General features: G+C 34.3%; 1 protein-coding gene across 2 annotated transcripts in view; it reads right to left on the bottom strand.

Annotated features, from left to right (window-relative positions):
* LOC106674389 (peripheral plasma membrane protein CASK) overlaps nt 1-26,124 on the bottom strand; it is a 377,414-nt gene that overhangs the window by 98,854 nt on the left and 252,436 nt on the right. The gene's annotated exons all lie outside the window — the stretch shown is intronic.

The raw sequence follows: 26,124 nt of genomic DNA on the forward strand, positions 1-26,124 counted from the left end.
ACAGTTCGGAATACGACCCCATTTGCGATGCAAATCAGGGAAGGCCGGGGGCCGGAAAGGGGCGCAATGCATATCAATGCCGCCTACGGCAGAATCACCCCACATATTAGTTGCTTTGACTCGACTCAACTCCATGAAGCAGTACTCGACCCTCAACACCAAACAGGTCGTAATTAGCAAATCAAAAGCTGTCCCAACACGCGCCTACCAGCCTACCAAAGTAATGAGATCCCCTGCTCATACATGTTGTCATTTCATAAATAACCCTTATCGCTCTAAAAAAATATTTTTTTATACAAAATAGATATCTAAGTACAAGAAAAGGCATTTCATAATTTGGGCTAACATTTTATATTTTTACATTTCACGCGTTTTCATTGAAAACGTCTCGTAAGAGAATTCCAAGTTTTTCTGTTTTTAATAAGTTAACGTAATTCATCAGTGTAACCTTGGATAATTTGGCGAGCTACCACATACCGACATGCAAAAATTTGCCGTGACACCAACGAAATATAAGGTTGTCGAGGGGAAAACGAATAAGGAGGCGAACGAAGCTCTTTCTATCAAGTATTTGATGAAATTGACAAGTATCGAGACGGAAGATGAATTTCTGCAAATTGAAACTACACACCCTTCTATCCCTCGAATATATATTTAGGATTATTTTCTATTAAATCTTTTAAGCGTCAGGTTGGCTGTTGTCTGCTTCGTAGAGAGTTGTTTGCGAAGTGGAAAGTATAGATTTTTTCCTTAGGCAAATAAATTTAGACACAGCTGGATCTTAAAATGTTTTTTTAAGCTACGTGGATTGTCTAGTATTGTTTAAGTATTTGAATTCATAGTTTTCAAGGAGCAACCTAAATAGATTAAGGCTAAAGCCTAGTTCACCATAACAACGCTTAATCGTTAGATTTTTAGACATATTTGAGTATCTGAAGGTCCTTTTTGTTGAGGATGGAATAAAAAATTAATAAATGTATTTAAACATTTAGGTAAAAGATCTGTACAAAAATAATAATAATAATAAAAATGTCTGGATTCCCGGACATGTCGGCCTGGAGGGTAACGAACGCGCGGACGAGGCGGCGAAAGCCGGTATGTCCCACCCTCCAGATCGGACCATCGCGATCAGGCCCCCTGACGCTAAACACGNAAATAATAATAATAATAATAATAATAATAATAATAATAATAAAAATAATAATTGGTCAAGAGGACCACGCAAAATAGTGAATATAATAATTAATATTCAACCTGAAACTATTTAAAGAATTTGTTGTCCACTGGATCCACAATTCGAAACCTTTATTGCTTCGTTTGTAATTGATTTGTAATAGATTACAATATCCTGGCAAACTGAAAAGTCAAAAATTAACTATTGGAACCGGTAAACTCAAATGAAAAATATTCTTTTCGCTAAATCGCCTAAACTAGTCTTACTTACTTATATTACCAATAAAAGGAGTATTATAAAGTTTATAAGGATAGTAATGCGTGATACACTAATAGACCGAAGTCCAAATGGAGCGAAAACAGACAGTATAACGGTAAGAGTTGACAGATGAGGTTGCAGCCCCGATCCTCATGGCAAAGTTCAATAACGTGAGTGCGAAGACATCTTCAACAGTGCCCTCTCTCCGTAATTTTGCCTTTATTCCGAGCAATTGGTGAGAACCTTTTGTCGTCGATGATAATGTCCTAACCCCATCAAGCTAGAATGGTTGTGCGCTTTTGAAGAAGAGGAAACAGTCTACCAGTTTGCCTGACAGAAACCAACTGAACACTCCTAGGATCAACTTCACCGTAACAAACACAAGAAACATAAAGAATAAGTTGACAAATTGACGCTAAGCACTCTTTAAAGGGTAATAATAAGCACAAGCTCTAAGATGAGAATCATATTTTAATTAGAAGTATCGCTTTTTAGGCCACACACATTCAATAATAAGATTTGAAATATTACAGTATACAATTGATATAAAACGAACAAAAATAGATTGTAAAATTATAAATGAAAAAGTCTAAACTTAATAAATGCACATCAACCACAATTAAAAGGATTAAGTAAAATGGTAATTTTATAACATAATTGTTTTAACAATAAAGCATCATTTGTGTCATGAATATTTATTTTCATGGTTAAAACAGAAAGTCTATACACAATTACTTTTAAAAAATATGCAACATATTATCAACTGTGTGGGAATAATATCCAAATCACCATTGACTATCTCTGTACCTATTGTTATTTTTTGAAGACTTTCTCTTTGTAAGTTTCTTTGGTGCATAACTATTATTTTCCCAACAGCAACATTCTGAGGAGCTGGAGCTTGTATCATCTGATGAATCATAGCCATCAGTTCAGAATGAACAACTGCAGCAATCTCTACTACCACCTGATGAACCACTTGAATAATTTGGCATTCTCGAATTAATTCCTTTTTTGAAATGATGACTTTGTTCTTTGTCGTGGATTTGGTGGATTTCGTTTAGACTGTTCTGAAATAGCACATGATGTTAAATTTTCAATTTTGCCTTTGCTGATTGGCATCTATGGCATTGTGGCGACCGCCAATCATCTGCTCTATGTCTCCATCGGTTACAACTGTTATATGCCCAAGAGTAAGAGGAAAAATTGCATATTCATTTTATGTGAGGGAATAAAATATTTAATGAATACATCCTATACCATAGAAATGATAAATGATGGAGTGAGTGTGGTGTTCAATCCTTTTTGAAAAGATAGTTCCTACTCAGTACTGCAGTAAGTTGTTTTCCATCGATCCGGATTTCGAGTCCTTTAGCTCATCATCAGGTTGAAGGACTTCTCCAACCACGTCTCTCGACATGAATTGCAAAAGTGAACCCGCTGATACCTCCGCCAACGCGACGTTCCAATTAGCAGCTGATCTTTTTAACGGCGCTCAATTTGAACGTGTGAAACGCGGAAATTATAACACAAATAAATATTATAATAGTAAATACTGTAAGAAATTAATTATAAATTTGTGATTAAAGATAAAAGATAGAAAATTAGAATGATACCTTAATATTATTAAATTACTTACTCACTATTATTAATTATTCTTACTATTATTAAATTACTTAAAATTAATAAAATTACTATTAAAAATAATAACAATTAAAATAATCAATTTAATTATTTAGACATTTAATATTATTTATGTATATATTTAAAATGGGAGGTAGATCAAAATTCATTATATTATTAATGCATTTATCACCTTGTTCAATTTTACATTTTTTAATTTCAAATTTCTCAAACCAATCTAGTTTTTCCCTTTGTTGAAACTATGTAACACTGTTGTATTTAAATTTGAATTGAAATTGTTTTGTTTCTTTTAGATGGTCCTTAAATTCCGTAATTTTGCTCGATTTAGGCAAGTGTTCTTTTACGCTCATTTTTATTTCTCTACTGCTTTGTCCTATATATTGGGTTGTCCGGAAAATAATGCAGGATTTTGGTATTAANTGGGGTGGCTGAGTCCTATTGTTGATTCCTTTAAAGTTAATTTTTTTATTCTTTTAGCTAGCAACCTATCAATAAATATTTCTAGATACCCGTTGTTTTTTGCTAAGGTTTTAATAGTTTCTAATTCTTTTTTATAGTTAGCAGGTGTTAATGGAAGTTTTAACATAGGTCTATGAGTCAAATGAAACCATCAGCCTTTTGGGACCATGGGTGGGAAGAATCCGCTGGTATCATAGTGTCTGTAGTTGTGGGTTTTCTATATACGTCTATTTCTATTAGGTTGTTCATTATGGACATATCTAAAATATGTCTAAATAGGTCTATAGAAACGAGACATTTCCTCCAACAATTCCTGAGTGAAGATGGCGTAAAGCAGAAACGCGTTCGCGTACCTTCAAAAACCAGCGAGCATACACGGACCCGCGTACCCCATTAACGGATCTACGTGTACTCCTCTTTATAAAGCGCTCATTCCTTAAACAATCGTCGTGTTGTAGTTATATTGAGATTTATAAATCATTAAACAAGCTATCTTCAAGAATTCACAACCATACAACTTTGTGCCGACATGTGCGAGATGATACACTTAACTTAATTAAGTAACAAATTGTCAAAATTTCATCTCCCCAAAGTAAGTGGGGAATTTTATTATAACTTATATTAAAGAAAAACCTTTACGACGTAATATCCTTTTAAGGCCGTACTGCATACAAGTAATAAAGGCGATTCGAACGATTGTAAAAACCGTACCTTGGAGCTTTGATTTTTATTGAATGGATAACCCGCAGTTGAAGTGCCGCATTGTGCTTCGAAGGTGTTTGCCATGCAGTCTTGGCTGGGTCTGAGGTCGTAAAAAAAGTTGTTTCGAGGTCAAAAGCCAACAAGTTGAGGGGATGGGGATCTGGGACTAGCGAGTGATAAGAAATTGCTCTGAGGACGTCGGAGGTCGATGGGGCCCCCTCTAAGTGATTCCGTGACTCGAATGTGCGATCTACGCCTTTGCCCTTAACTTTTTACTCTCTTGTTCCAGAAATAGGGTAAAACATCGTGTTCTATATTGTTCACAACGGATGGTACATAATTAGCCGAATTGCCTCTTTGTTCACGTAAGTACTAAAAAGAAAACCAAGGCGAAGAAACAATTTACGCGTAACCTTTTGGTGCCGTCAATTTTAGCTGTCCTACAAAACGTTCCTATAAATATGTAAGTCGGCACTTAACGATCGATGATAACCGAAAAGTTTCAATAGGGTCAGGAATTGTAAAGAATAAAAATGATTGATGTGTAAAGATCACTCATGAAACCTTTTTAAAAATATAGTTCCTACTCACAGTAAGTTGTTTGCAACGATCCGGATTTCGAGCCCTTTAGCTCATCATCAGGTTGAAGGACTTCTACAACCACGTCTCTCGACATGAATTGCAAACGTGAACCCGCTGATACAATTAGGAGCTGGTTTTTTAATGGCGCTCAATTTGAACGTGCGAAACGCGGAAATTTTAACACAAATAAATATTACAGTAGTAAATACTGTATGAACAGCAAGTCCTTCAGTCCTTCAACCTGATGATGAGCTAAAGGGCTCGAAATCCGGATCGTTGCAAAACAACTTACTGTGCGTAGGAACTATCTTTTTAAAAAGGACTGAACACCACACTCACTCTATCATTTATCATTTCCATTCATGAAACTGTTTAATCACCCAGTACAATCATTAACAGCTTACTATCCATTTATTTAAATGTTTCTTCAAGGTTCTACGATGACGTTTCAGTTTTACTTCAGCATACACTCTTTCGGCCATGTACACCTTTTCGAACTCAAGAAACTTTAAACCTCAACTATAAACTACATCGCCTCTTTCTCAAACAACTGTAGCTTTAGTTTAAATCGTTTCGAGAAAACAATTGCAACTGGAATGCTAAGCTAAACATTCAGAAAGACAATATAAATTTAATTATGGAATAATGTTATACTATGGCGTCTGTTTTACAAAGAAACCTTTTGTTGGCGGATTTCTACTCTTTATTTGAAAAATATTAAATTTTTCCTTGTACACTTATACTGAATAATTGAAGAAGGAATCGTTCTTTATAAAAATAAGTAGCCGTACCAGGTGAGTTTTTTTTTCAGTTCCTTTCAGAGAATAAATATTTTGTTTATTGCCTACTGTTAAAAAATAACAAAACCAACACTTCAATGTTTCTCAGCCAATGGATAGTAAATTCATAGTGACAATTGACAACTTGATTTCAGAGACCCAAGTCTATTCCTGAGGAAGGAGGTGGAAGGACTGTTTTTTCAGTACACGTTTCCTAAAATTCCCTAATGATAGCCTTGTTTATTTATTTCGTTTTATACAATCATTGTTACTTGTTACCCAATTGAAGGTAGCTGTAATAAACTGTAAATAAAATCAGCAAGATACCAACTTGATTTTTTTAAATATTGTTTATTATATGTTTGGCACTATTAAATATATTTTTTTCTTTCCAAAAGGTAGATCGGGGATGAGGCCAGGAAGACAGAAACAACATTTATTTTCTTGTCGAGCTTTCGGCAGAATATATCGCCTTCATCAGGACTTCGAAAAAAATCGTTATATGAACGGGTACATGTGTGGATAACGGATAGCAGGTAAAACCCTTATTTTACCGGGGGTTTTACCGGCTATCCGTTATCCACACATTACCTGTTCATATAGTATAACGATTTTTTTCGAAGTCCTGATGAAGGCGATATATTCTGCCGAAAGCTCGACAAGAAAATAAATGTTGTTTCTGTCTTCCTGGCCTCATCACCGATCTACCTTTTGGAAAGAAAAAAATATATTTCAACTGAGAAGGCTGATCAATCACCAAAGAAGGTACTATTAAAGATCATATGAATCAATCCAAATTAATTTATTTGAGCTCTTTGTACAATTTGCTTTCTGGATGTTGTTTTCTTCCTACTGAATTTTTCTTAATAATTTTAACTACGATTAAATCGAAATAATTTATGTAGTAGCTTATATTATTTATGAACTCGGATTTAAAAAAACGGCTATTTAATAATTGAGTCGAGAGCAATGTGTAAAATACTATTTTTCAATACAGGCTTTTTTGTCATTTTTGTCTATGCTGGATTAGCGAAAACTCAACTTATCGGTAAAATATCGATTTTTTTACATATGTCTAAAAAAGAGCCTTCCAGAGAGGTAAAACCTTTTTGTTATATTTACTTTCTTGAAAGGTTTTCAACCATCTTACTACCTACTTTAGCCAAGTGTTCCTATGTTTTATTGTGTGCTTTCGCTTAGATCCCATGCTTTTCATTTAATTTAATTTTTTTACTGCTTTCCCTTAGAAAATATGTTTTACTAGCCGTTTCCTTTACGTACGTCGAACGTAATTTTTTAGAAGCTCTAGAAGATTTCTTACATAAAAATGTTCACTTTTTCTTGAGACGTATCTAAGATATTCATCAATTTTCAATATTGTGAACAAATGACTAGTATTTTTGGTAAATATATGTGGAAGGTGGCGTAAGTAATCTATTTTGCCTGATTACACAAAAGTTCAACGATTTACAGACATTTCTTCCACACGAGGGTACAAAGTCATCGTTATATGGGACAGACCTTTGCTATTGACGTATAAACAATTCAATTGAATCGCCATTGATATTCCACCTTGATGTAATGCCTCGAGGTCGCCCCTCCGCCGACCTTCATTCCAATGGATACGATTCAATAAATCACGACAACTCTGGGCACCCCAACAGTAACAATGGGGCCAATCTAATTACACGCCCACATCACATAATCTCTGCTCCGCCAAAATACGTACCTGGGATTGTTAAAATTTCATTATCTCGGATCGCACATGTTAATATATTTGATGAATTAATTGATTCCCTGAGCTCCAATAATAACGGTAAAAATGAAATTATAAATCATGATGGGGTTATTATTGGGAATAATGTGCTGTTCTCTTGTGTCTGTAGGGCTTGGTTTTTTTTTTAACTATCTTTGATTTGTTTCACTAATTGAATTTTTTATCGATTGTAAGATCAATATACCACCAGCTTTCAACACATTTTTTCTTACATTGCAGCTAATGTTTATTGGGTTGCCATGCTTTTTTATTGGGTTGTCCGGAAAATAATGCAGGATTTTGGTATTAAACAAAAAAAAAAGAAACTAGTTACTTTAAAGCAATGTTCTTTAATCAAAATAATTTCCCATACTCTCAATACATTTCTCCCAACGTGTTGGTAACTTATTAATTCCGTCTGAGTAGAATTCAGAATTTTTAGAATTGATAAAGTCAATAAATGCATTTTCCAGTTCCGTTTGATTTTTGAATATTATGTGTTGTAAGTAGTGGTCCAGGTGTTTAAAAAAATGGTAGTCAGTAGGCGAGAGGTCCGGAGAGTAGGGTGGGTGAGGCAAAGTTTCATAGCCAAGCTCCAATAATTTTTGTGACGTTACACGTGACACATGTGGTCGAGCGTTGTCATGCAACAAAATGGGCCCTTTCCGATTGACCAAAGAGGGCTTCATTACTGCCAATTTCTGATGCATGGTATTAATTTGGTTACAGTATGATTCAGCATTGATGGTTTCGCCAGGATTTAAGAAGCTGTAGTGTATTAAACCAAATGAAGCCCACCATACCGTAACCATTACCTTTTTTTGATGAGTTGGGGGCTTTGGAAAATGTATTGGAGCTTCTCCTTTGTCGAGCCACTGTCCAGAACGTCTAGTGTTATCGTAGAGAATCCACTTTTCGTCACATGTAACAATTCTGGCCAGAAATGGGTCATTTTTGTTTCGACAAAGAAGTGATGCACGAACATCAAAGCGCTGATTTTTTGGCGATCGTTTAATGAGTGTGGAACCCAATTTTCGAGTTTTTTCACTTTTCCAATCGCCTTGAGGTGGTCAGCGACGGTCGTTTTACTGACTTTGAGTTGCTCTGCAAGTTCTCGAACAGTTGTTTTGGGGTTTTCTTCCACCACTGATCGCAGAACATCATCATTAAGAGAGGAAGGCCTTCCACGACCTTCTTCATCTTCAAGGCTGAAATCTCCCTCCCGAAATTTTTTAAACCACCTTTGCACAGTGCACTCATTAACACAACCCTCGCCCCAGACTTGGTTAATGTTTCTAGCCGTTTGGGCTCCGCTTCGGCCGAGTTTAAACTCGTAAAAGAAAATCGTACGAAATTCTCGCTTTGACATTATAAGGATGACTGAATTATTTCCAAGTAGCGGAATGCTACAGAGGTAAACAAACAATATCATTTGGAAGAGGATTAATAAGTGTTGACATTCATACAAATGAGTAATCCTGTAAACGTAAACAGAATATTTTATATAGATTTTTTTTAATGAAAACTTAAAATCCTGCATTATTTTCCGGACAACCCGATAGAACATTTAAATCTAAATAGCCAGCGAATTAGGTTAGCTGCTTCACCAGTTAAGTGAGGCAATGAATTCTCGGAGATAAAATTAATCCACCGGCGTCCCACAAGGGAGCCTCCTTGGTCCCATCCTATACACAATTTATATACCTGACCTGCCCCCGCATTCCAACACCGCCCTTTCAAACTATGCGGACGATACCACAATTATATATAACAACTTGAATCCCATTCTAGCCACCCCCTACATTCAGGAATACTTCTAGCTCATTGAACAATGATGTACAAAGTGAAAGATGAAATTGGACGAAGATAAAGCACCCAAATCTCTTTTACATTAAAAAAATAAAAAATACGCTGTCAATGTAAGATTAACGACATCCACACAAGTCATAAGTTAGGACTGTAAGTAGACAGCAGACTGGCGCGGAATCCACGTTGAACAGCGAATTCAGACTGATGCGATAAGAACTGAACAGACTCGGACAACTAGAAAGAATGCTAGGACCAAAATTAGACATGGCTGTTAGAAAATTCTTCAGTCATCTTGCAATGTTTAAATTGTATAATTTGTACCAAGGAAACGGCTACCACTTCGACAGAAATGGATGAGTAGATGCACCAATCTTTCAATTATTAACGTAGATTTTAAAAACGATTTCGAGTTTGATATTTAAAAAAATGCATAAGTTAAGGAGGAAAATTGTTTGTTTTTTATGTGACAAGTCCGTTCTTCCCGAAAAAAAATCGACAGAGTGAGTTAGACTTACTCTTTAAACGGTTAATAAAATTTTGTACATTTAATTTAAATAATACGTTTTTATATAAGAAGATAGTGAGAGACTAGACTTATTAATTATTGATATTTAGTTAAAAACTTTTCAAAACATTTTCATTTCTCGAGCAAATATTATTTCCCAGTGTTTTTTTTTCAAATTCACCAAATCACAAATATTGTTATTGGATTGATTTGCTTATATTAACTCCAGGTCCTGGCATAAGACGGGCAAGGACAAACACAGCTTGGTGACTCCCCGTGTTGGACAAACACGAAGGATCAGAAACTGTTTACACTGTTGGGTCTTCCTGAAAGTAAAAGGTTTTCTTAGGTGTTGGAAGAACGAGGAGGGTTCCAATTGATTTTGCCCGGACGATGGGGTTTCGACCCTTTGTGCTTTGAAACTCCTGTTTGCCTTTGATTTTCGACGATTTGTGCCAGTACCATTTCCAACATGGGGTTTCTGCTGGGCTTGTATCGAGCACGGAGAGAGAATAAGTGATGAGTGATGACTTTTCGAATTGTCTCTTCAACAGTTGCCTCATTATGGAAAGTAATAAAAGAAAATGGTGTACAACGATGGACTGTAATCGTTAAACAAAAGCTTCGTTCGAAGTGGAAAATACCCAGTTTTCAAAACGAAGCTTTCAATCTGTATTTGCTTGTACAAAATTTACAAGGCTTAATGTTTCAAACAATTACAAAACAAATATTAAAGCACTAAATTTGCAGTGGTACAAAACATATATAATACATATAAGTAATGTTTTGATTACACCTTTCTATTTGGTAAATTTGGTCAATATAATTATTTTTGTTATATTTATTTTCTTAGTCATTATTTTTTATTGCTTTATAACAACTAAGTCTGTAGTATTATTAGAAAAAAAATCAAAAAATGACCAAGTTATGGCAAAAAGTTTGAAAAAACGCATTTCGTTTGTTTCGTTGTTAATTCCATAATTTGCTTCTTCGCTAAAGTAAACATTAATTGCCTTTATAGTGCACATTCTGTCATTGTTTGTCAAACTCGCATTATGAGAGCAAATATTAATTCCTGGGATTAAATAAATTTTCCATTAGTACCTATTTGTTACATTGAGCATTCCGTTCAAAATGAACTCAAGAGCAAATTTTTTCCGTTCAAAAGTTGATATGTACGACTGCTTTATTAATAGTGGTGGTATTGCGCATCGTGGAGCCGAGGTGTACTCCCAGAAATTTACTGATCGCCCCAGAGTAAACCACAAAACGTTTATTCGCGTTGCTCGCAATATGATCAGTTGCTGTTCCATCATCAAGAAACCCGTAGCGTAATTTCGACGAGGAGCTGAATATTTTATTGTATGTTCGCAAAAATCGGAAATGTTGGAAGGGTCGTTTAGGTTTTTCGAAAATTAAAACAAGAGATATACGCCGGACTTACTTACTTAATTTTAGGCCGTATCGTTCTCATCTTATCCAGGGACTTCGGGACTCCGATTGACAGGCGTCTAACCTTCCTTGCACAAATTTCGATTTGGGATGCTGAAGATAACGTTCTTCCAAACATCCTATGGACTGATGAATCCAAGTTTACCTCTAATGGCACACTAAACCGTTGGAATTGTCGAACGTGGGCAGCGGAAAATCCGAGAATTTCGTACTTTTGTCATTATCAGGTGGTTCACATTATAAACGGTTGGTGTGAACCTTTGGGCCTTATTTCTAAGAAAATAATTTAAATGGTGCTCAATCCTCAGTTTTTGAAGGAGGGTTTACCAACCTTTTTTTCCCCAAGGTTTTTTTAGATGGTGTTCCTCTGCACCAACGACAAAGAATGATTCTCCAGCTTGATAGATGCCCCGCACACAATTCTTTGCAGGTGAGACGTTATTTGAATCATCACTTCGGGGTAGGTGGGTAGGACTTCATGGCCCGATTTGTTGGCCTCCTCGGTAACCCGATTTAACTCCACTTGACTATTTTATTTTCTGTAGGACCATTTAAAAAACAGTGTCTACGCCAATCATAACCCAGCAACCTCAGTTGAAAAACTGCAGTAAAAGATAGAAAATGCTTGTCAATCCATCTTCTCTGTCTCTATCACTCTGAGCACCGGTGAAGAGTCGTTAAAAAGAGCAAATCTTTGCATCTTTACACAACGAAGGCTGTTCGAACATGAAATGTGTTTATTAAGTAATTAGCAAACAAAATAACTGTATTTTTTCTCAGACTTTTTGCCATAACTTTGTCATTTTGTGCCTAGTTTAAAATCCAATTGCACCATTGTTTTCAGCGTAAAAGTGCTTTAAAATGAAGTGTCAGAATGTATAAAGTCGTATTTGAAGTTTTGAAGTTGAACTGGGCCTGAGGTACCCTGTATAATTTTTCTAAAAAAAAAAATTTGAAACGACTACAAAATATTAAGCACCTTTTTTTTTACAGCGTCTTTGGTTCAAGAGAAATTCAGCCGGACCACCTAAAAAGGACACCCTGTGTATATAAGATTAACATTAACATAATGTAATATATCTGATTAAAACCGCTCCACATTGGTACAATTTTTTTCAAATACTGTTCAACCAATTTGACGAAAAATTTTCACGCGTGTTTGTGAATGTATGACAAATTTAACAGTTTTTACAAAACAATCGAAACGTATTACCCGAAAAAATCCAATTTTTGCTCTTGCCTCCCCTTGTTGAAAACCTTTGGCGTATAAAAGTAAAAGTACTTTTTGCCTACAACTGTACTATATTTTCCAAGAGTTGGACTATCATATTAAATTTATTTTACCAGCGGTCTACTTTTTTTTGTCAACACTCTTTTATTTATTTCCAAAAAGGAAAAGATTGGGTTATATTTTATTGCATAATTCATGATGTGTATTTTTTTATACTGGGGATAGCGGTTGGGGGGATGAAACCGTACTGACCCGGCAGAGATGGGGCGGAGAGAAATGAAAGGGAATTGATAGCGATCCACCGGCAAAAACAAAGAGTTTTACCCTTCGACCCGGCCAAACTTTCTCTCTTTTCACCTCTTGATCCGGGCCGATATAATTATCAAGATGTCATCGAGTGGAATGAACACACACATGAAAAAAAACCAAAAAAAAAAAAACCCGTCCATTATCGGCCTTCAACCAAAAGCAGTTCAGAACCATATTCTCATAACAAACTTTCCCTTCAGTATTTCTCTGCTTGCTTTGATACTACATGGAAAGTAAGGTAACGGTGGATTTTCCCCCGTAATAAGGAAAATTTTATCTGTATTTGTTGTCATTGTGTATTGACGGAAAACGTTAGCCTTCATTTATATATGATCGTTCTTTTGTTTTAGAAAGTACAGGCTAAATGCTTTTAAAAATTCGAATTTGCGGAGCAGGGTCAGATGTTCTGTTCAGTATAATTAAACGCTAATAGCATACCACTTATTAAACTAGCCATATTCGCTCCTCCGTGGCAGCTGATAACACATTCATAAGGAAAACTAATTAAATTTATTGTAAATTTAATTTGTAACGACCTATTCAATATTATTCCAGGTCCAATTAGTTAGTTGAGCGTTAGGAGGGGAATTCAGTCAAAATATCTCTTTGGGGTTTAGGGTAGGGGGGGGGGTAAAATGGTTGCGTTATTCAACATAATTTACTCGCTTTGTTCGGAGTTTTAAACTTAGTTGGATGAAGTCTAAAATTCTCGATACTGTTATTTAAAAAGCGAAAAGCGAATTGAACATGATTATGTTTGTTAGATTTTAGATTGTTAGAAGGCTAAATGGTTTTGAAATTTTAACTGATAAAGAGAATAAATCACAAATTATTCTAGGGCCGTAAATTTAGAATGAATGAAGTAGTGTATAAAGCAAAGAGGTTTTTTTATAAATATNTAAATATATATATATTGACGCACCTAGAAAAACAATTCATCAGTTGCTTAAATAGACTATGATGCGATTTTCTAATTAATACGAATTTCTTGCTAAACAGTAAGAAATTCTTTGCAATTTTGAGATGTTAATAAATGAATTCCGTCGAATAAAAAATCATTCTATATTTAAATAAATTAATTAAGCGATAAAAGGCACAGATAAGAAATAGAAATGTAGTAGGAATATTCTTAAATTTAATAGTTAAAAACGAAATAGTAATAATACGGTTACTTAAAGAGTAAAGCACATAACTAAGTTACTAGACGATTTCTACTTTTACTAGACGATAAATAGACGGAGAGAGTACATGTCAAATTGAACTACAAAGCTCCTATTGATCAAAGTCCGATTTTCAATTGTATCAGAAAACTTAATTCTATAAAGTCCGCCGAATCTCAGAAAACGTTAACCTTACGTCTGTTTCTTAATCAAATTATAAAATAAGTTAACATTACATAATTATCGAAATTGCATGCATATTTTACATTACATTTACAAGACATTGAGAATGAAATAAAAACTTTAAAAAAAAAATCATCGCTAAACCAAATTTTCAGTGTTAATAGGCAAGATAAATTTTAGAAAAAAATTAGGAAATTCTTTAGAAATTTTGTTGTCCGCCAGGCATATTGGTTGCGAATTAAATTTAATCTTCATCTGTCTTGAGGACTGCATCCGTAAATAAGGTATTTCCAGTTTTGGGAACCTGACAGAAGAAATTTGACTTGATATAATTACAAAATTATTTAGAAGATAAACTATTACGGATTTCCAAAGTTCTTGTTTAAGGTAATGAAAAATATCACTGAGTAAGTCCCCTAGAATAATAATATATACAATTATTCAGATTCATTGATATTAGGCTAAACATAGAATATTATGTCTATTTATAAAAATATGCACTATAATGGGTCTCTGTGTTAATAAAATATAACAAATAACATTCAATAATAATGTCCCAAATTGTGAACAGGAGGCTCTTTGCCATGAACGAAAAAGACATTTTTTTGGCGACTACAAAATACAATCATCGAGAGACGTGTAATGTTTTTAACCAACCGTTCGAAGAAAATGATTTAACATAATAATATAACGATGAACTAGATAATCGACCTGCTGGATACAAGAAGTCTTTTCAGAGGATCTTCGGAAGAGGCATAATAATCTCCTTACTTCAACAAATTATGAATCAAACGGTCACTAAGAAACACACACACGCTTTATACAATGTAAATAACTTCTTAACAAATAAAATTAAAATGACACAAATCTTAATACGCTCAGGGGGTCCAATCAGGATAATTTTTTTTCTCTCAATAACTATGCAAGACTAACTTGGCTAGACTGGATATACTATTGTTGTTACTGTTTATTGATATTGTTCGAAAGGGATGGCTATGTTTATTGGGCTAAAGGTCAGAAGGACGGGGGCGATTACGGAATTGTACAGATAATCTAAAGGTAAGGATATCATATATGTAGGGAAAGGGATGATATAATTTTATGGAGAAGTGAGCCAAGGAGTCTGCAGTACGTATGTAACATTTCAAGTCACTGTACGGAACAGTCAGGTGAGATTTTTTTTGGGAGCTGAAGACAAAACGCACAAAAACAATTCATTAGGCCTTTAAGCTTATCTTCAACCTCACCAGAGAGGAAAGGCTAAGTTCATTTTCAATTTTCAAAACTCACGATACAATTAGTATTTAATTTAGTTTATTAATATTTTTTAAACACATTAGTTTTGAATCATCAGAAAGAAGACAGAAGAAAAACAAAAACAGTATATATTCTTGTTAAGTTTACGTAAAATTTACACCATATTGGGTTTTCTTTTTTAAACATAAAAAAGGTTTCGTTCAAATAAAATCAATATTCAGGTTTAATTGATGTATTGTTTGTTACCGGTGGATGAAGGGAAACGTACACAAAATCCTTTGATATGAAAGGAAATCAAGACTTAGAACTTACGTGGGAAAAAATAGCTTATATTGGATCAAGGACAGCGCTACGGCTTCTCAAAGGGGGTTTCGGTCGTCCGGTTTTGTTTTCCTAAGTCGACGACTCCTCTGGGAAATATATCATGCCTCAGAATAAACAAGGAATGAAAAACTGAGCTCGCGCAAGATGACTCCGGGATAACTCGGAAAAAAGGTTGATATATCCTGTATGTTTCCCCCTTCCAGCGATCGGGAGACATATCTTGATTTGCAAGGAGTGCGGATTTAAACATTTGTATCTACACGTTTTCCGCCTGTCCGTAATTGTTTATAACACGGGATAGAAGTTGAACGAAAAAAGTTTTGCGAATTGCCAATAACCTATTGTCCATAATAGGGGTATTCACGATCTTTGCGTTAACCCTGTTAACTTTGTTAGCTCGTGTTAGATCGAGAAAAATAATGACGTAGACTTGTAAGAATAGAACGTTAGGTCGAAAATGTAGTCACTTTGCTATCCGTTAGGGCGTAAGTAACCAACATGGCAGCCATGAATTTAACAGCTGTTTTTTGTTTACACGTATTTTTATTCTTAAATACGCATTAATTAAATCAGACAAATACATTTATTTTGTTAATTTCTGATCTGTAATTATACTATCATTCATAGTAGATAGATCCTATAAAGTTGTAGGCTGTTAGACGTTAGGATACAAGTTGGGTATGACGGCAAGAATTGAAGCGTGTCATTTGTTATTTTATATTAGTGCATAGAGAGCATTTGATTGAAAGAGTTGATTAATTTTCCTTTTTTATTAACTTCTGACATCTTACAATTTAACACAAAAAAAGCCAAAACAAATAACAATAAGCCTTCAAGGACTATCATAGCTTTATTTTTGGTTCTACTTGTCGTACTAACATTTCGGAAAAATTAACGTTTAACATGCTAAGAAAAAAAGGGGGCGTTCACGATCTTCCTGGACATTTCTCTATTGGAGTTAACACGAGTTAAAATCTTACAAACATCGTGAATACCTCTAATATCTTTATTTTAATATTTGCACTTAAACAATTCGAACCATCTAATCTTCTGAAAGTTATTTTTTATGATGTTAATCATTTTTCATTCTGTGTCACTATAAGGATGTTAAGTTTACGTTTTAACCGCTTTATCTTTCCTCTATTACGTCTAAAAGTTTATTAAATTGAACAAGTAACAAAAATACTTGTGTGTTGGAGGTACTTACTAGATTACTTTTATACTTATACTTCGGGTCTTAGACCCGTGATTCTTTACGAGCAAACAATTCCTTCTTAATTTAAGATACAACGGCCAGAGATTGAAAATACTGAGGTTTGTTAGTCTGACAGTTATTTTTTTGAACACCGGCGTAAAATACATTTATGCCATGGCCGTTTTTCCATTAGTAAAGATTGCATATTTTATTTGCATAACATGTTATGGAGGAGCATTTGCCGACATTTTGGAAAAGATTGTTTGACGCCGCTGAATCACGCGAGATTTAGAGATGAAACGAAGTTTCAGCCCGGGCCTTTACGCAATAGAAACTTAGGACGTTAGGATACAAATTAGGTACGTCGGCACGAATTGAAGCGTGTCATTTGTTATGTTATATTAGTGCATAGATAGCAATTCAATGAAAGATTTGATTAATTTTCCATTTTTATTAACTTCTGGCATCTTACAATTTAAAAGAAAAAAAGCCAAAACAAACAACAACAAGCCTTCAGAGAGCTTTAGTGAAGTTAGGTCGAAAATGTAGTCACATTGCTATCCGTTAGGGGGTTGGTAACCAACATGGCAGCCATGAATTTAACAGCTGTTTTTTGTTAACAGTATTTTCATTTTTAAATACGCATTAATTAAATCAGACAAATACATTTCTTTTGTTAATTTCTGACATGTAATTATACTCTTATTCTTAATATTCCCCTATCCTATAAAGTTGTAGGCTGTTACAAGTTAGGATAGAAGTTAGGTATGTCGGCACGAATTGAAATGTGTCATTTGTTAGTACTTTTCGAGTGCACAGATAACATTTTGAATGAAAGAGTTGAATGATTTTCTTTTTTTAATAACTTCTGGCATCTTACAGTTTAATGCAAAACAAAACCATAACAAACAGCAACTGTTAGAACTTAGGTTCTACCAGTCCCCACGTTGGGGGACAAGCATTGCGGAAAAATTAACGTTTAACATGCTAAGAAAAAAAAGGGGGCGTTCCCGATCTTACTGGACATTTCTCTATTCGAGTTAACCCGAGTTAACATCTTACAAACATTGTGAATACCCCTAACATTCTCATATTATCGGTCGGGCAAGCATTCTTCCTGGTATTTAGGTGATGGCATGATTTATCGGCCCTTAGTAAACACAATTCCAAGTCTATTTTAATTAATGAACCCTGTTGACATGGCCTTTCATTCCGATACAATTCACACAATGACAGAATACGGCCAGGAAATCTGTCGTCTGAACAACGCAATTTCTTGTTAACAGGAAACAAATATTACATTGCTTATATTAAGCTCGTGTAACTCGTTTATGAACTCAACAAACTTTTATCCTGATAAATTGTCAGAAACATTTCTAATAATCAAGTTAACAAATTAATGTTTTGATAATGAACATACGCTGCCATTTCAAATAAACCCAAAGACCGGATGTATTCTGTTGTTTATTTCTAACTAAATCGCGCATCTGCAAGAAAAGTGACACAACAAAAGAAAATTTTACAGGAAAGACAGACGGAAGTTTACTTTTTTAAAATATATGTACGCCATTACGGTTGTTGTCAGTAAAAATGTCATGATCCATCAGTATTGTCTTTCGTTTGTCCACGACTTATGTGAAAACTCAAAACTTTAAAAATCCAGCTGTATTATCCTTAAAAAACTACCGCTTTTTGAGATGAAATACTTTTGTTGCATATGTTGGCTCTCATTAATTTAAGTTAGTTTGTTTCCTCTACAATAATGATGGTGAATGAATAAATGTAAGGGTATTAAGTTTTAATAATTAATAATTAATTAATACCTAACAAACAAGCATAAATATTCGTTACGAAAAACATATTTGTACTATTGATTTAACAATTGTTTTTCATAATGTGAAATTAATATAGGCCCTGATGATGACCTTTAAATAAGTAGAAAGCTTGGCAGAAACGACTAAATTTGCTTTATTCTTCAAGCCCTTGGTCCAGAGTGTTCGTGAGTAAAACATAGGCCGATACTTGTATCATTGAAAACTAAAATAATTTTAAAAATTAGTACTACTTCGCTCTTACAAATGAAGAGAAAAACTCAGCAAAAAAACTAGGAATGCTGTTCGATTCAGTTAATGACATTGAATCTTATTTTTCGCGTGAAACAAAATTGTGGTAATTCAGTATTTACAATATTTCAATTTTCTGTAACATTTTTAACCTGCAACTTGGAAGCTAGGCTTCATGCTTTCCAGGTTTGTTAGTGAAAACTAAAGAGCCAGAACAATTAGCACTACAGGTCATACATTCTCATTGCCTGTCATCAAAGTGAAACGAGAACATCCAATATCCATTACACTTTGCCCTAAATCCAACGAGGTGGAATCTGAGAACTGATAGACTTCATTACCATTATTGACGGCAGTTTCGTTTTTGTTAGTTGTCAACGAATTTAGAATCAATCTAGAATCACTAAACAATAAAAAAACTGTCCTAACTAGAAATACGCCATTTTTCCTGATAAATACACCGACAAATACTTACACCGATGCTATAAACCTGGACAGATGCTGCTGCCTTGCAGCTAAGAGTCCAATTACAGTGAGGTCATTTATCTTGTGGCATCACAAACCCGAATAGTTAAAAAAAGAAAAAGAAAAAACACTAAATAATGAGGTTTTTCAATTTTTTCGACTTGTGTAATTTTTTTTGTGGGTGTAAAAGGAGAATCCCCCCTGAGACTAGTGAAGATGTTATGCTTTATATGTAATCTTAATGTATCTTAATTTAGTTTTAATTAAGCGAAGAGGCTTATATTTCAGAATTATAAACCTTTTAACTGTTAACGCTTTGGCTTTGTTTTCCCACGGTTCGATACTTCGTTCACTCGATATGATATCAAGAAACCTGTAAGTTGATGTTTAATTGTAGGTAGATTTCTTTCAAAAATTTAGCGCTCTCTGGCGACCGCATTTTTTGATCGCATTGCAATGAAATTTGGCAGGGTGGTAAAGAATCCTATAAGGAAGGTTGGGCTTGTTTTTCGAACAAATCGACTGGGGGTCGCAAAGTTATGGGCGATGAAAGTAAAAAATTCAATCAAAATGTTTGCCATTTTTGCGTTTTCTCTCGCACAACCAGCTCGGTTTGTTTAACTTCAACCTACGCTCCTCTTTATTGGATTTTCACATTTTTGGTACCGATTTTAAGCCGGATTCTTCCTGTAAGTTTTAAACTCGGTTTGGCTCAAATCCAATCAGTGTTTTAAATGTTATCATAATTTGAAAAAGTCCCATTTTTATCAGGATTTTTTCTCAAATTCGGTACTTTCAAACCTAATTTCTTTGGTTTAAAAGATTAAATTAATTTCTTTTCGATAATAATAAAATGAAACCGTAGACGTTTCCTGATTTTTTTTACAAATATATCAAGATTTCTTTTAAATTAATAGAGAAATCACAGTAAAAAGCAAAAGTCCTTAAAATTGTGAATATTATTAATAAATATAACATGGCCATTACACGTAATTTTCCATAAATCTCCTATTGTCACCAAAAAGTAATAGTGAAGTAACGCGAGAAAATAATTAAATAGCTTAAATAAAATTTCAAATTAGGTAGTTAACTAGCAAACCATTATTTTATTTTCATTATTTTTAGTGGTCTAGGAGAAAACGGCCCGAATCTAATTTATTTTAACGCCAGCTGTTAATAAGAAAAAAAAACAAAAAAACAATTGATTGATTTTTTTATCCTAATGCAATATGTTTGTGATATTACGTTTTGTATAAAATAAATAACAATATATATCCATGGCTTTCGAATTATTCTATAATTTTAAAATTAGCAAATTTTTAGCAGCGCTGGATTGATTCCTCGAAAGAAAGAAATCTACCTCCCACTCCTTACTGCCGTGAGGTTTTTTTGTCTGTTTTGAGCTAAAAAATTACATTGCAGACCGGGATTTTTTCGTCATTAGACATATCATTCTAGTGCTTTTCTGATTTCTGCCTCTAATTTTCTTATTCGATCTCTTGATGTGATAACCTCTGATTCGGCGATTACTTTTTTATATTCGTTAATGTTGGTGACGAGAAAAATTTACATTGCAGACTATGACGGAAAAACATTTTGGAAATATATGAAAAATACTTTCCTTTTTGAAATTAAAGTATTGAAACTTTTAAATGAAGTTATTTATTTCAGTTTTTCCCTTTGAAGAAGAAGAAAGTATTGCGTTGGGCCGAAAAACGACGTATAAAGTTTTCTCTCCATTTGCACAATTTCTTCTGTACCTTAAAAAAATCGATTTTTTTAAAATTCGTTGTGCTAATCCCTACATATTCTAAGTAATGTGAGGCAACTCGAGCTACTTGCGGTCTAGCATTATCATGCATTAAGAAGAAGTTGTCCCCAATAAATGGAGTGAATCCATCTACAGCATCCAGAAGAACAACCTCAATGTACCTTAGTGCAGTCAAGACCCATTCAGTACGGGCCTGGGCGTTGATTACCCCTATCACTGTCACCCATTCTGGACTACAGAATTTAAATAATAAAAATATACAGAATTTACAGAACAACAAATCTAAACCAATGGTTGATATAATTCATCACAAATTGAATATATGCAGAATAATCATACAAAAGGCAAAGACACATCAAATAAATAAATAGTTAGTAACTTTGTTTTGGCCCTAGAATACAAAATCTAATAATCTTACCGGTACTTTCTTTTTTCTTTAAAGAATTTTTTAAATTTTTTTTATCTTCGAAAACTTTCTTTAACGCTCTTTTTTAAGAATCGTCTTTTGTTGCTCTCGTTGTTGTAACTATTCTCCACGCGCATACCCCTTTTACTATTGAGTTTATTACTTCTATTTATTTATAAAAGAAAGACATTAAAAAACACGTAACAAGCAACAATGGGAAACCGAGGAAAAGAAGGTAGGTGAATGGAGGTTTTAAGACTATGGGAAAGGGGGATGATGCCCCACTCCCACAGTGAAGGTGGCCTCCATGCTAATCTTTTTTGTTGGTTTACACTTACACACTAAATTGAAAGGGGAATTATAATTTATATACTACACGGTCTTCTCGCCGAACTAACGCGAAACCTAAAAACGAGTTTAAAGTAAATATGAAGAAAAAGAAAAAAAAATCATGTTCGATGCCACAGACGTGAAAGAAATTTTGGATCGGAGTAACATTCATTCATTAGAGGGTCAGGAGACAAAAACGTTCACGGCCGCAATGCAGATTTCAACCTCAATGCAGAGTACATTCTGCTACATCTGGAAAACGGTACACCTTTAACTTCTTCCTTTCGTATTTTTGCTGAATAATTTTACATAAGTCCTTTCCTTTTTTTATGTTCCTCCCAAGATAGGTTTAATTATCTGAAACTTTCTTTGTTTAAATTTTCACGACTAAGCCCTTTCTCTATTTTCATTCAGACTGACACAGTTGACTTCTGAGAGATAATGAGCTTTTTGGTAGTGTAAAATAAGACCCAATTTTCTTTCTGTATTTAGTTAACGTACAATCTGTTAATAGAAACATTTAAGAAAACATGAATAAATGATAATATGATAATAGATGAATAGATAATACATGGACATCGTGTTTTTTGCGAAATGAAGTCTGGCTTTAACTGTTAAACAGCATGGTTTAATAAAAGGGCCTTAACTTCTCATGCTGGAGAAGGTAAGGGAAAAACTCTGTTTTCACCATATAAATTTAGGCCTTTTCTAAATTAAGGCGTGTTTCTCATTGTCAGCCTTTTTAATGAAAACCTTACGGGGAAAATAACATATTTAAATCAATGTTAAAAGCGAGGCCGTACTAAGTTACATTTCTGGATAAGCCACCACCCCTAAACATGGCTAACTTTGAATTGGTTCTCTCTGGGATAATTAACCGCTTAATTAACCCAACTTGAAGAAAAAAAAAGAAATGTTTTTTTGAACGAAGTCGCATTAAACTAGTTAATGGTTCATAATTAAAGTCTCGTTCAGAAATCTGAAATTGCATTTCTTACCGGGTTCTTAATTAAATATGCAAAATAAAGAATTCATCGTTTACGAACTCGATTCTAATCAAATTCTTAAATATTCATGACGTGGAATAATTCCGGATAGTTGTTCGACTTTGCTGTACCTTCCAATGGGAAAGGAATTTGTTTTCAAGTGGCTCTTGTGCGAAAATGAGCAATAAGTTTTAAGTTGTGGCTTAAAGAGGAAACGACTTTTTTGATCTAGGGACCGGTATACCGTTATTTGCGGATTTTCTATTTTAAGAGGGTGAAAAAGATTTTTTTTCTTTCCATATATTGTTAGTTCCTGTCATACCAACAAAAATATACAACAGGGTTGCTCACTACTCGTACGACAACGTTTGTGAGGTGCTTCTACCCTTCAAATGCAACCAAAAAGTTCGTATAAACACAAATTTTTCGATGTTCAACATTTTATGTTTGTACAACTATGTACTGTTTTCGTAATAAATCTCTTCATACCTCTTGTACTTCCATTTTTGGGGGGAAACATTGAAAAGAGCGTTAAATTTCCTTAAGAAGGCACACTGCTAGAACTTTCAATTAATCACACTCCTTGGCAATATTGGGGCTGAGTCAGTCTATTAAACTTAATTGTGTATTTCTAGCTTGGAAAATTTCGTAACAACTTTTTCGCTTAATAAGCATTCTAGCGGTATACCATTTTCTTAATTACATCGAACCAAAATGCAGAAAATTTATGCAAAATGGGAAAAAGTGGTGTTGGTGTGAAAAAGGGGGAATGGAGTTAATGTAGTATCGAATTTTTTCCCTAGACAAAATTTATCTCATTTAACAATTTACTTTAAAATAATTCAATTATGGAATTTTATTTATCAGAAAAAAGGTTTTTATCAGTACAATTTATGCTCAAAATGACTTTCGGGGTTAGTGATATAGAGTCTTGCCCGTTTACGCAGGTTTACCGAGGACATCGGAAGTTGAGGCGTTGGCGAAGCTTTCCTGCAGCCAGAATTCGTTGGTGTAAAACTCTCTCATTGAGCACCTTCGTAGTGCACAATTCTTCCTTTATAAAAACACAAGCAAATAATCAATGGAGGTTAAATCGGGAGAACTTGGAGGCCATGGGACTACCCAGCCTCTTCCAATCTACTGGAAGGTTGTGCGTTCAAGTAGTGTCGAATATCCCGGACAGGCGGAGCACCATCCTGCTGAAAAATAAACTGCGTTCTCTCGGTTAAAGGAACATCATCTGGGCAAGCCTGCGAGTATATTGTGTAACACACCAAATAATACGGATTTTAAATTCCAAAAGTGTATCCTGGAGATTTTGTTGAACGGATTTAATGAGATATTTGGTATTGATATCATTGAATTTTAAAGAACCGATAATTTTTCCCCTTTTTAAGAAAGGTAATTGTAATGTTAATTACAGATGTAGATCAATTAAGTTATTAGCAAACTGTATGCTGGTCTTTTATAGAACAGATTATTAGTTTTGGCTAACCAAGGTGGTCTGTAACCTATGAAATTATTCAGTCGTGGAGAATATATTTACTTGGACAAATTTTAATAGTTTGTTTAAAATAAACCTCAATGTAAAAAAAAAAGATCTACGCTTTTTGTCGACTCTTTGTCCGCTGTTTTTGACTCTGTAGATAGGCAGTCTCTTTTTGTTAAGCTACACAGCATGGGTGCCTCCAGAAAGAATGTCCGTTCTATTAAGGCTCTACTTTCAGATATTGAAGGATATGTTTTGTTTAAGGGGGGAAGAGCTGCAGCGAATGGGAGTGAAAGTTGTCCTCTTATTCCTCTGCCTTTTCGTTATTTTTGAATGACATTGAAGATTAGGCATGAAAACGAGACAAATAAACAAAAATGAACCTCAAATGGATTTGAAGTTGATGCTAAAATATTTCGAATTTTATCGTATTATTTCACTTTTGAATTGGCTGATTTATTACTGTAAAATCAAGACATTGCATTTTGCCGCAGATTAACGGTCAAAGCTATGTAGCGTCTTTGGTATAAAAATTATTGACATTTATCATAACTATAATGAAATTTTTTTTAAAAATTATAATAGTTTATCATAAGCATTATTTCTTTGGGAATGAACGACTTAAATAGTATACATATAAAAAAGTTGAGACTACAGGGAAAATGCTTTAGTTCTATTGTGTAGAAATGGAAATGGGAAAATTAAGTCTTTGGCATGGAATTTATGGTTTTATGAACCTCTCGGCCAAACGATTTCACGACTTGATAAATGTAAATACATATGCGGGAAAAAAACTGCATTGAGTTGTAGCGCAAACGAATCTAAATTATGGGACATACTATTCTTGGTTAGAAAAACAAAATTAGGAAAATTACAACAAAGGATAAGAAAGAACAATGGTTTTCAAATCAAATTGAAAACAAAAAAACATCAAAAGTTGAATCGTAAAATCTTTAACAACATACAGGTTATATTGTCATGAAATGGACGTTCCATTCTGAACTCAGTTTAACCCACGCTCGACGGTCGTTAAAATTTGAACTAGGATCATAGATTGAACGTGTTACACGAAAAATGGAAAAATCGGTTATTTTTGAGTTGAAGTCGGTTCAGTACCGAACTGAGTTAAAACTAAGTTGGTGCACTGGCCTTAAAATGTGATGGAACGGTATATTCAGGTGGTAAAATGCCCCGTGTCCGTTAAGGGGGTTTAATCAAGAATACGCACGATTAACCTAGGTAAATAGACAGGAATTATGCAGTATTCATGGCTCCTCGAGACGCATGATCCCCCTCTCCTCTCCTCTCCTCGATCTCTCTCACAATTTGACAAACAGAAATTCTGAACGTCTTTACTGAAACCATTCTTAGCTGAACAAAACATCCCATTGCAAAACGGCTTTTCTCTTACTCTAACAATCTTATTGGAATTACTCTTTCCGGTTGAAATCCAAGACAGTCCTATTCGCGTCTTGTCAACTCGTTGCTAAACAGTTTTGATCCTTGATACCAAAATTATAATTAAATTTCCTAAAACTACATAATCCGAAACGGTTTTCACAGTACAAAGGACAAGGGAGAAAGATAATTTATTGTAAAAAAAACCTCTTATAATTAATTAAAGAAAAATTGATTTAAAACAGCTAGTAAACGCTGTGCAAACATTTGCAAAGGGAATTTGTGGGGGAAATGAAGGAGCAGGAAGCTTCCAATTTCTGTGTGTGCCCTATGAGAGATAATTAGTCCTGCTTACGGTATTGGCCTGTTTCCCATCACAGTCTAGCAAACAGCCCCCAGGGTTTATTGGCAAAAGAGCCTCCGTCGTTCCATATCCTCAC

The sequence above is a fragment of the Cimex lectularius genome, unplaced genomic scaffold (genome assembly GCF_000648675.2).
Source record: "Cimex lectularius strain Harlan isolate CLEC.00 unplaced genomic scaffold, Clec_2.1 scaffold188, whole genome shotgun sequence".
NCBI classification, from domain to species: domain Eukaryota; kingdom Metazoa; phylum Arthropoda; class Insecta; order Hemiptera; family Cimicidae; genus Cimex; species Cimex lectularius.